This window comes from Canis aureus, chromosome 2, assembly GCF_053574225.1.
Source record: "Canis aureus isolate CA01 chromosome 2, VMU_Caureus_v.1.0, whole genome shotgun sequence".
NCBI classification, from domain to species: Eukaryota; Metazoa; Chordata; class Mammalia; order Carnivora; family Canidae; genus Canis; species Canis aureus.
The window spans coordinates 83,903,003-83,915,857 of record NC_135612.1 but is presented as its reverse complement, the minus strand read 5'-3'; positions in this window follow the sequence as shown (position 1 = coordinate 83,915,857).

Below are 12,855 nucleotides of genomic sequence, written 5' to 3'. Positions count from 1 at the left end.
AGACTTAGAAAAATGGCTAATTATTATTTTAATTAACTCAAATTGTTGAATTCAATGTCATGTTGATATATATGGCCAAATCATAGCATGCTGTAATTGTTTAAATTAATCAGGAAGGCAAGAAGGCACCACAGTTCATTAGTTTATGCATTTGTTCAAAAATATTTACTGAACTCTTCATATATTCCAGGCACCTGAGTAGGCACTTGAGAGGTGATAGAAAAGAGTTCCATCCTTACAGGACTTATAATCAAGTATGTTGTAGACAATGAACAAATAAAAAAATTAACATTTACCATCATTCAGGTTGTTATAAATAATAAAAGAATAAGGACACAGAAGAAAGGAATAGAAAATAATATAGACATGTTTAGATTATTTGATTAGGGAAAAGTTCAAGGAGGTAATAATTAAAGAGGGACCTGAATAAAATAACTGAATGGATATCTAAGAAATATTTGAGAAACATGTAAAAGATATGAAAGACTGGGGTAAGATTATTTTAGGAAGAGAAAACTAAAAATGCAAAGCCCTTGAGGAGAAAGTAAAATTGTCATATTTGGCCAATGTAGCTGGGCTGAGCTGAGGTAGGAGATTATTTAAAATACATATGCAACCAAAGCACAATCTATGGTGCTTGGTGATGATGATGATGATGATGATGATGATGATGATGATGATGATAAGGATTGCAAAATTGGATTTCATTAAAATAATAAAAACCCTGTGAGAAAAACTGTCAAAAAAATGAAAAAATGAAAAAATAAACTAAGGACTAAGAGAAAATATTTGCATAAGGCATATCTGATAGAGGACTATTATCCAAAATATACAAAGAATTCTTAAAAATCAATAATAAAAAACAAAACTCAATTAAAACATGAGTCAAAGACCTAAAGGACACCTCAGCAAAGAAGACATACAGATTGGAAATGAGCATGTGAAAAGATGTTCAGGGATCCCTGGGTGGCACAGCGGTTTAGCTCCTGCCTTTGGCCCAGGGCGCGATCCTGGAGACCCGGGATCGAATCCCACGTCGGGCTCCCGGTGCATGGAGCCTGATTCTCCCTCTGCCTATGTCTCTGTCTCTCTCTCTCTCTTTCTCTCTCTCTCTCTCTGTGTGACTATCATAAATAAATAAAAAATTAAAAAGAAAAGATGTTCAACATCATATGTCATTCGGTAAATGCAAATTAAAACCAGATAGCACTATATATCTATTTGAATGGCGAAAAACCAGAACACTGATCAAACCAAATGCCAGCAAGGATGTGGAGCAATAGGAACTCTCACTGCAGGTGGGAATGCAAAATGCAACAGCCCTGTTGGAAGATGGTTTGGAGAATTCTCACAAAATTAAAAATACTCTGGCCCTATGATCCAGCCACACTCCTTGGTATTCACCCAGAGTTGAAAACTTCTATTGACATAAAAACCTGCACATGGATGTTTATACTAGCTTTATTCATAATTACCCAAATTTGGAAGCAACCAAGCTGCCCTTCGGTAAATGATAAATAATCAGTGGTAGATCCAGACAATGGTATTTTATTTAGTATTAAAAATAAATGAGGGGTACCTGGTTGGCACAGTTGGTTAAGTGTCTGACTCTTGGTTTCAGCTCAGGTCATGATCTTCGGGTAGTGAGACTGAGCCCCACGTCAGGCTCTGAGCTGAGTGTGACATCTGCTTGAGACTCACTCCGTCTTCCTCTGCCCCTCCCCCCATGCTCTCTCTCTTTTTCTCAAATAAATAAATACATCTTCTTAAAAAAATTAATTAATGAGCTGTCAAGCCATGAAGAGGCATGGAGGAGTCTTAAATCCATATTACTAAGTGAAAGAAGCCAATCTGAAAAGACTACAACATAATGTAAGATTCCAATTATATGATATTCCGGAAAGAGCAAAACTATGGAGACAGTAAAAATATCAGTGGTTAGGAGGAGGAAGACTGAATAGATGGAGTGGAGCACAAAGGATTTTTAGGGCAATGAAACTATTCATATTGATGGATACATATCATACATTTGTCCAAATGCATGGAATGTAACACCAAGAGGGAACCCTAATGTAAACTACAGACTTTGAGTGATTATCATGTGTCATTGTAGGTTCATCAGTTTGTTAACAATTATACCACTCTTGTGAGGGATATTAATAATGAAGAAGGCTGTATGTGAGGGCAGGGTACATATGGGAAAATCTGTATTTCCTCTCCACTTTGCTGTGGACCTACAACTGCTCCAAAAATAAACTCTATTATATACTGGAATTAAAATTTAAAAAAAAACAATATAGAAGTAAACAAAACAAAACAAAAACCCAAAAATAAACCATATTTAAAAATATGTGGGCAAAACCCGGATCCAGTGGGATCCTCTAAGCCATGACATGGCTCATCATTATTGTTCTAAATGGAAATGTGGCACAATCGATACTATGGAGAGAGAGAAGAGGAAAGCATGGAAGGGAGAGAGAAAGTACTTACAAAGCTGGTGGCATAGGGATCCCTGGGGGGCTTGGTCAGTTGAGTGTCAGACTCTTGATTTTGGCTCAGGTCATGATCTCAGGGTCTTGGGACTAAGCTCCACGTCTGGCTCCCTGTTCAGCAGGTTGTCTGCTTGTCTCCCCCTCCCTCTCCTCCTGTTTGTTCTCTCTCTCTCTCTTTCTCTCTCTTTCTAATAAATACATAAATAAACAAATAAATAAAACGTAAAAAAAAAAAAACAAAACCTTTGGTGTCTACTCAACTAATTGATGATGGTTATTTGGATAAGGCTGTTTTTGGTGGAGGTAATAAGAAGGGAAGAAAGAAATCAAAGATGCCAGATAAGTTCTTGGTTTTGCAACAACAATGTGAATGTCATTTGTAATAATGTTATGGGGAGTATTTGGAAGAAGCAGGGAATCATTAGGTGGCTTTGGACAAGTTAAGTTAGATATGCCTAACAGAATTGTCAAAAAGGGAGGTGTATATATCAGTCCATCTTAGGAGAAAAGTCTGGGTCTGAGATAAAAACTGATAATCATTGATACAGAAATGCATTTAATACCATTGGACTGGATCCAATCATCTAGAGACATAATGTAGGTGGAGAAAGGAAAGAGGGCAAAGTTAAGCCAAATACTTAAAGGTCAGGGGATGAAGACAAAACCAACAAAGACTACTTCATTGAACTAAAATAGGAAGAATATTAAGAATATGTGGCATTCTCAGAATTGGTAAATTTAGTGATTTGAAAAGGAGGAAGAATCAACTGGGTCAAACCTGTTGAGGAAGTCTGAGGCCTGATAATTGACCATTGGATTTGTTAAGTCAGAATTTGCTTTAGATCTTGACAAGAATATTTTCAAGGGGTTGATGGGATCAAAGTCTAAATAAAGAGGGTTGAAGACAGGATGTAAAGAAGGAAGTAGAGACTAATTGAGTCAATAACTTTGGGTCAATGACTGGAAGATAAGCAATAGTTAATAACTTTGAATCAGTGACTGGAGGAAATAGAAGGAATCAAGGAAATTTCTTGTTAACAAAACAAGGGAGCATGCCTACACTCGGACAAGAAAGGAAATTGGTAATATAGGAAAGGAAGCATCTGAATACAGAACAAGCTTCAGATTGCAAATCAGGGAAGAATGTTGAACACTATTGGCGGGTTTGACCTTAGATAATAACTGGGACAATTCATCAGTTCAAAAGTCAGAAAGCCAGAGTATATAAGAATCGGTGGGAGAAATCTTGTATTTTCTCTCTGTAGAATCAGACACAGAGGGTGATATTGATAGTTGAAGAAAAGGGTAGAAAATATGTATTTTCCTTTCTGAGAGTGAGAGCACAGACAGGGAAACAGTGTGAGAAAACTCAAAGGTTCTAAGGGCCCAGCTAATACCTGGACTGATGAATATACATTAAGTGTAGGTGGAAATGGTAACTTATTTTAATGGATTCATGAAGTTGAATGAGATGTTTGTAGTTTCAGATGCATTCATTTGGCATTGCCTCAAATTTAGATAAAATATTCATCATTCATTTCAAGAAATGGTTTGCGCTGGGGAAAAATATTTACCCTCTATCTCATCTATAGATTAGGCATAGTCTTACCTATCTTATGGGGTAATTGTGAGAATTAAATGATGTAAAACATTTAGGACAGTATCTGACAATAATAAGCATATCTCTATTGTAAGTTACTGCTATTGGTATTGTTTCTGTTACAAAAGTATCAATAATCAGCTCCCAGATATTTGGAATTCTATGAGGGTATAGTTAGGGATGCAACTGGCATTAATAAACAGAAAACTTGCTTATGATGTTTCAACCACATGAGGGTTATTTTTCTAATCAACATGGGGACAGTCAAGGTCTGGATCAACTGTGCACGAGCGCTATCAGAAACCAATGCTCCTTACATTTTTCCGATAGCCATCTTAACGTATGGATTTTGTCTTCAGAGTTTCAGGATGGCTACTCTCCAAATAGGCTTTGCGCCAGAGTTCTAAATAAGATGAGGGAAATATAAAGTATGAATGTCTAATGTGTGGGGCAGCTGTGTGTGTGTGTGTGTGTGTGTGTGTGTGAATTAACCTGTTGATTTTCTCTTTGTTCTCATTGGCTTGAACTTCACAAAACACAAGGTAGTCTACAGTGCTATTTTATCAGGATAGATGCTCCTCTAAATAAAATTAGGGTTTTCTTTTTAAAGAAGCCTAGAATGCATATTTGTTAGGCAGCTAACTGCTTATGGCAAAGGGTCAAGATAAGGTCTTTTCCTTGGAAAAAGCACATTGGTTAGAGAAGATAAAGGCATAAACCTGCTTTCACAGACACAAATGTGCACAGAGCCAGGCAGAGAACAAAAATGTTGTAGTGAATTGAATGGCAAAGAATTACCTAGCAGTAATAGATAGATGGGATCCATGAGATCCATGGACTCAAAGTCCTTAGCTCTTTCAACAGAAGCCCAAATATTGATTTTATGTTAATTTCCCCCTCTTTTTTAGAATTATAAACTAGATTATTCTTTGTTAGTCAGCAGACCAACAATAAGTGTCTACGGCCTGGATCCCACACAATTCACCTCTGACTTGTACATTTTGGTTTCTTAAATTATAATAGAGACTTCAATCGGAATACTTCGCGAAGTGATACAGTAGCCTCATGGACAAAGGAACTCTGGTTCCTGGTTGACTTTTAAGTGTATTAAAGCCTGGAACAGTACTTTGGTCTACTTGGTTAAAGTAATTTTACCTGTGAGTAGTTTAATCTGCTGTTTTAATCATCCATATTTCTTTTCTGCCAGCCCCACTGCTTACAGATTATAGGGGAAATGGCACCTCCACTTTATGTCCTATTCTTTTGCCCGGTCTTGCATGTTACGATGTTTGGAATGTGACCCCTGATAACTGTCTATTGAATGAGGATATCCATACATGACTGTCAACTATTCTAATGCCCTAATAGTGGCAGCCCAGTGTAGGGCACAAAGGGCAAGGTTGGTTAGGCCAGATGCAGTGTCCACATAAAACAGGGCACGTTTAGAAAACTCTCTCAGAGAAACGGGGCCAATATAATCAATTTCCGTATTTCTTATCAGTTGAGAACTCTGGTGGACGGCCCCAGACTCCTTTGGCTGTTGCCTTGGGTATTACTTAAATCATTTGACATGTTGTTACCGTGTTAATCAAGTCCCTATATTCTAAGGGCAATCCAGCATCCTTGGCCATATGCTCTTTCATCCTGGTTTCATGTTGGCCACTCTCATTACCCAACCTGCTGTATCTACTAAACGGCCAGTTGTTAGGGCTTGTACCTGAGGACATCAGCTTCTTGATTGCGAGTGTCAGTGCCTTAGGAGCTAGGATGTGGAAGACAGTGAGGATTGCCTCAGATTTTTACAGGCACTCCCAAATGTTCTTCCATACATCTTGACCCCACAAGCTCCCATTTACAAATCATCTACATCTCAGCTTCCCGTGGTCCAAGCCATAGGATAAATCTCTTTAGAACAGGCCAACGGTCAGTGTAAAGGATTAATGGCTGGAGATCATGAGTGATCACTAGCCAAACACTCTGAGTTCAGTTCATTGGCAGCTGTGGTTCATTTGTCTCTGAGAGGCTCTGCCTGAAGGGGTGTACACTGCTAGGAACTGTTGCTTTATGAGGATATATTGGGTTTTGCTCCCTTCGAGGACTGGGACCAAAATCCTATTGATGTAGCTTTGGAATGTAGGTGAGGTCTGGAGCCAACAACCAAGAAAGAATTATTGAGATGTCTGGTGCAGAGCGGTGATTCTATTAAAGCGGGGGGACAGGACCTGTGGGCAGAAAGAGCTGCTGCCCTGGGGTTGTGAGGGGTGACTGATCACATACTTGGAAATTGGGGGAGGTAAGGAAGAGGGAGGTTTCAAAGGATTTTTTTTTTTTAATTTTTATTTATTTGTGATAGTCACACAGAGAGAGAGAGAGGCAGAGACACAGGCAGAGGGAGAAGTAGGCTCCATGTACCGGGAGCCCGACGTGGGATTCGATCCTGGGTCTCCAGGATCGCGCCCTGGGCCAAAGGCAGGCGCCAAACCGCTGCGCCACCCAGGGATCCCCAAAGGATTTTTATATGAAAATTTAACTCATATCCTATGAGTTTAAGACTCATAGGATACTGGAGGCCTTGCCATTGTCAAGTTTCCCTTGAGTAAAGTATCAGCATTAAGATAGTTGGGAGTTTCCCTCTAGAAGTTAAGTTATTGATAAAAATGCTTTTTTTCTTATAAATCACAGACATTTTGTAAACTCGGGGAGATTCACATCTTGCAGGACTGTGATGTCTCTCAATTAACCATTTGTTTTTCCCTTCCCTTAGCTTTAGGGTAGCCAGGAGTGTCTGAGGAATGTCACACATATTCCACCTGAGGGTGAGGGGTGGGGGTGGGGTTGAGGAGTGTCTGCTTGTGCTTTGCCTTCAGCTGGCCTTCTGCTTCCTCATCATGAGGGGCACCCTCCCCTTTGTCCTCTGTCATAGTGCCTGACCCATTCCTCCTCGAGTCAGACACCTCTAATTCAAATGGTAACCCTGTTGGGGAGATGCCCTAAATTTCAATCTGCTTCATTAACTTTTTTGCCTTCTCAAAAGTGGCTTCTTGTTCTGACCACAGTCTTACCTGTGTCCTTTCTTTACCATGCAGCATAAGGGATGGAAGCACTGTGCCAGGTGGTAAAAAAACTTCTTGAAAGCCCCCAAATCCCTACAAAGGCTTGTATCTCCCTGACATTTGTAAGGATTGGTTAAACTGTATCTCATCATAGATAATTTCTGAGGCAAACGTGCCTCTTACCCAACCAAACAGCTCCCAAAACCTTATGGCAGGGTCTGGACCATAAATTTTCTGTGGGTTCACCACCCATCTTCTCCCTTGAAGACATTCCAGAGTCCTGCAGCAGAGCCAAGTCTTCAGATGTCAGCTTTATATTGTCAATTGAATGGACCCATTTTACAGATGTGGGAAGGAGGACAGGGACAGGTCTTGGGCTACTGTTCCATGACATGTTGATATGTTGGGGGGCTATGAAGATAGCCCCATGGAAGCCCTTGAATGGTTTATTATTGTACCTCCCATGTGAAGGCAAATTGTTCTTAGTTATCGATTTACCAATTTACTTAGTTATCAAGTTACCAATACTTGTCAAAATGTTTTTAACAAATCTCCTTGAAAATGCAGCACTTTTGTAGGAACACTTCTGGCCAAAATATCAGAGTAAAACAACATCTGTAAATGACAAAAGACTAAAGACTTAAAAAGGGCCATGGTTAAAAATTTGATGAGAGTTCATTATAACACAATTGAGAAGAGAATTCGATTAATTATGTGACATACATTTTAAAATTATGACTGACAACACTGCCAGGACAGATCAGATTTTTAGGAATTTCATATAAATAAACTCTAAAAAAAATTTAGCATCACTTCTTATTTGACAATATGTCTTATGAAATTTAACAAATGCAAAAAGTAACATCGTTGCTCAAAACGTAGTTCTTTTATTTATTTTTTAAAGGTTTTATTTATTTATTCATGAGAGATTCAGAGAGAGAGGCAGAGACACAGGCAGAGGGAGCAGCAGGCTCTCTGGGAGGAGCCTGATGGGGGACTCCATCCCAGGACCCTGGGGTCACAACCTGAGTGGAAGGCAGGTTCTCAACCACTAAGCCTACCAGGCATCCACAAAACTTAGCTTTTGGGGCAGCCCCGGTGGCTTAGTGGTTTAGCACCATCTTCGGCCCAGGGCCTAATCCTGGAGTCCTGGGATCGAGTCCCGCATCGGGCTCCCTGCATGGAGCCTGCTTCTTCCTCTGCCTGTGTCTCTGCCTCTCTTTCTCTCTCTGTGTGTGTGTGTGTGTGTGTGTGTCTCGTGGATAAATAAATAAAATCTTAAAAAACAAAACGAAACAAAACAGTTATTTTAACAGAGAAAACATAGGTTCTTCCTTTTTCCTTTCTTTTTATTATTTTATTTTATTTATTTTATTTTATTTTAGTTTAGTTTAGTTTAGTTTAGTTTTAGTAATCAAAGACCTGATAAAGACAAGAGACACTGGATCTTAGTTTTCTAGGCAAATTTCATTAAGATAAAGAAAAACCTTTCGTTTACAGTTTCTTAATGTGGGGTCCCCTGATCAGATGGGGGCCACCAAATGTAGGGTGACTTGATCTAGTGGAGGCCAGTAGCATGGACAGTGAAAAAAATCGCCGGAGTCAGAACAAAGGAGATAGAAGTTGAAGGACTGCATTGCCAGGGAGCTGCAGGCAGGGCAGCAAGGCAGAGAATTTCTGCCATGAGGCAGGGTGGAAGGCTGTAGTTAAAGAGGGAAAGTGAGGAGGTGTGGAACTGTATTGAATTTTCCCTCTTTGATACCTACGCCCTGGTGTAAGTAACCCATTGGTCAGCTAGGGCTTATGGATATTTTGAGGTGGGTCTGCTGATGAGCCTGTGCCTATTCAGCTATGGGGTTACTGTGGGTCCTTCTACCTTATTCAGGGTTGCATTGCTCAGGTTGGTAGCCTGAAAGTGGCCTTTACACTTAAGAGCAGACCAATAATCTAAGAAAACTTTTTTAACAGAAAGAAAGCCAAGTTCTAATTTTGCATCAGTGTACTTTTGATACTCAAATTCTCCTTTTTTTTGATATTAAAATTCTCCTTTTTTTTTTTAAGATTTTATTTATTTATTCATGAGAGACACAGAAAGAGAGGCAGAGACACAGGCAGAGGGAGAAGCAATCTCCATGCAAGGAGCCCAATGTGGGACTTAATCCCGGAAATCCGGGATCACATCCTGAGCCAAAGGCAGAGGCTCAACCGCTGAGTCACCCAGGTGTCCCTAAAACTTCTCCTTTTTTAACTTAAATTAATTCATTTCAGTCTTAGCTTGACTCGTCATAAGATTTCTTGCTCAGTATGCATTTTCCATAGATCATCTGTAACGTTCTGTATCTAACTTTTGGGGTTCACTTTATTTTTTTAATCTTGAAACAATCATTTTATTTTAGAGCAAAATTATTTTTTCCTTTAACCAAAAAACAAACTAACAGACAAACCACAAAAACAGACAAATAAAAACATGTCCTTCATAACTTTCCTTATCCAATATAAACAAAAAATTCTATTTTTGTACCTACTTTTATAGACAGTCATTTTCTTTCACCTTTATTGTTTCTAGCTGCTTTGTAAACAAACAAACAAACAAACAAAAAACAAAAACCTTAGCACATTTACAAATCAATTTTGGCAATACATTTCAAAAGTGGAAAAACATCACGCACACCACAACATGCATCCATAGACAGGCATAAATATACAAACAGAAAACACATAACTTTCATTTCATTTCAAGACCTTAGCCATGAATCAGACACCTACTTATGTGGCTAAAGGTTTTTACTGGTGTTTGTAATCTTATGAGATTTTGGATTTGGGGCAGAGGAACTACAGCAGTCTGTATTTTAAAAAAATCCCCCAATCCCTCTTTTTTTTTTTTTTTTTTTTTCCCTTCAGTTTCTGTGGGCAAACTTTTGGTTATCTCCGTATGTTTACATTTCAAAGACATAGTAAGATTACAACTTCACAGAAGATAAGAGAAGGTAAGTTTGCTCCTAAGCATTTGGAGTAATTGCTATTTAAATTTTTCCTTTGTATTAGGAGTCAAATGACACAGTGTATTTTGTCCGTCAATCATCATCACAACATTCTCTCCTTCACTCTTATTATTTTTTTCAGAGTCCACCTCTTAGCATTCTAATCAGACTTTGTTATAAGCGCCCAGATCTTACTCTAGGCGTTCTTTGCCTTTCTAGAAACTTCACAAAACAGCACATTGAGTTTCTGACTGATTATCCTGCTCTTCCACCAATCTGCCAGCCCAGGAGCTGGCAGAACCATAAAACACCCAACTGTCCTCAATCTCAGCTCCTCTTTAACACACTGACTTAGGTTTCAGCCTCTAGCTGAACATTCTTGTCCAGCTGAAGTGCCTATTATGGTAGCCATTTGTCTCCCTTCTTTGCCACAGAGTACTATGTAGTTTCTCAGACAATTACATTAGACCAGCTGCCACATTCAGGACAACCCTCATGTCCTCATGTGGTCCACAAACATCTAACACACAGGCCACTCCTCCCCACATAGAGTTCAATGGTCAATTTGGGATTTCCCTGTCCCCCTTTCCAAGACCCATTTCTTCAGTCTCCTGCCTGCCTGACCAGGTGTTGAATTACAACCTGTCCCCATACACAGAGGACAAGGAGAAACCAAAAAGGAGACAGACCATTTCAGATTGGTAGGTGGCAATTTTAAGAAGCAAAGGAACTTAACAAGGTTTGTCTTTGTGGCAGTAAGATCTCTGTAGCTGCCTCCCAAACCTTGCAAAAATTTATATAGAGGACTTCACCAGGTTAAGTCGTATATACCATGCAGAAAGTCTCAATAACACATTTGTATCTCAAAGTTGTATATTTGAGGCAGCTTCTGAGAATGAGAAAGGCCAGTGAAATGGACATTCCAAGGACAAGGGAGTGGCTGGGGAAAGTTCAATTGTCCCAGTGAGTCAACTAGCGGTCAAGTCTTCTCCATGACCTCCTCCATTTGTCCAGGTCATTGTAGGATATTCAATAGTGTCTCTGACCTCTACTCCCTAGATGCCAGTAAGCACCCTTTGAATCTTGACAATTAAGATGTCTCCAAATGTTGCCAAATGTCCTAGGTGGTCAGGGGTGGTGGTGGTGATGAATTGTCCTTGATAGAGAACCACAATCTAATCTCACTACAAAAGGAAAAATTTACATATGCTTAACCTACCTGTTGTAAATATCTTAAATGTGGGCATTGTGATGAAGACCAATACACTGACATAGCCTTTTTTTTTTCCTTTCAGCATTAATTAGATTGAGGTTTTTATTTCTTTAAAAAGAAAAAAAGAAAAACCACTTGATTGCTGCATTTTTTAGATTGAGTAGTAGATGTAAACTGATTTGCATATACATATCTCTATGCTCTCTATGCAAACACATAACTTTCATTTGTGAAATATCTCTATGTATACACATAATATATGTACACACATATGTATGTATACACACACCTAAAAACACCTACATATGTACACCATATAGTATGCATTATAATACAATCATATATAAACCACATGTTATGATGTGATGCAAAATCATATGATTACTGAAGGAAAAACAAATTCACTTTTCTAATGACTTCTCATAGAGCTGTGGTGTCCAATGCAATAGCCACTATTCACATGTTGGTTATTTGAAATGTGTCTAGTTTGAATAACAATACTTAGTTTATGTAAAATAAACACCAGATGTTGAAGATGTAGTATGAAAACAAGACTGTAAATTATCTCAGTCACTTTTAAGTCAATTATATATTGAAATGATAACATGTTGGTTATTTATATCAAATCAGTTATATAATTGATTTTAACTCTTACTGTTGTTAATGTGCCTATTTGAAAATTTAGGATCGTATATGTGGGTTGCATTTGTGTCTTACATAGTATTTCTGTTGAACAGCATAGCTTACAACATATACTCTTTGATTGGAATGTTAGAATTTATTATCTATTACACATATATTAATATATTCCTTTCCTTTTTTTTCTTTTTAATTCTTACATTGATGTGTAATGAGATAAAAGAAGTCAAAGGCAGATATGACAGGAGTTTCTCGGGTGTAATTTACTTAATCCAATATGTGCATAATGCATAGGAAATAATAAAGTCTGTAAATACCATTGCTATTATTATTATTATTATTATTATTATTACTATGCTGTAGTTTAATAAGAACTGTAGTTCCTCAATAAATGAAATAGTGAAAGGAAAAAAGAGTAAAGATTTCCTGAGTTCATATTCTTCTTATAGTACATGTTGATAAGCCAGCTGTGTATATCTTGTTTCTAAATGAAATGGTGATTGAAACATGAATGCAGGGTTCTTGAGTTTACATTGACATTCATTGCTATGTTCCTTACTCTACTTAGCTCCACAGAATGCCTATGGAGGAGCTCAGTATATTTCTATTGAATATTTGTTTCCTTACTAAAGAAAAATAGTGTAAAATTAGAAAATTAATGACCTTGTTTGATTTTTTTATTAATTTATTCAGGAAATATATATTAATGGTTATAATTTTTGTAAAAGATAAATTAGTAGAAGAAATTTTCAACCCAGTTGTGCATATAAACCTACAATCTTTACCAAAGAAAGTAGAGGAAGACATTCCTTTGTATATTGAGCACACTGACTGAAATGATTACAAAGGATATGCAGACAGAGATGAGTGGTTTTAT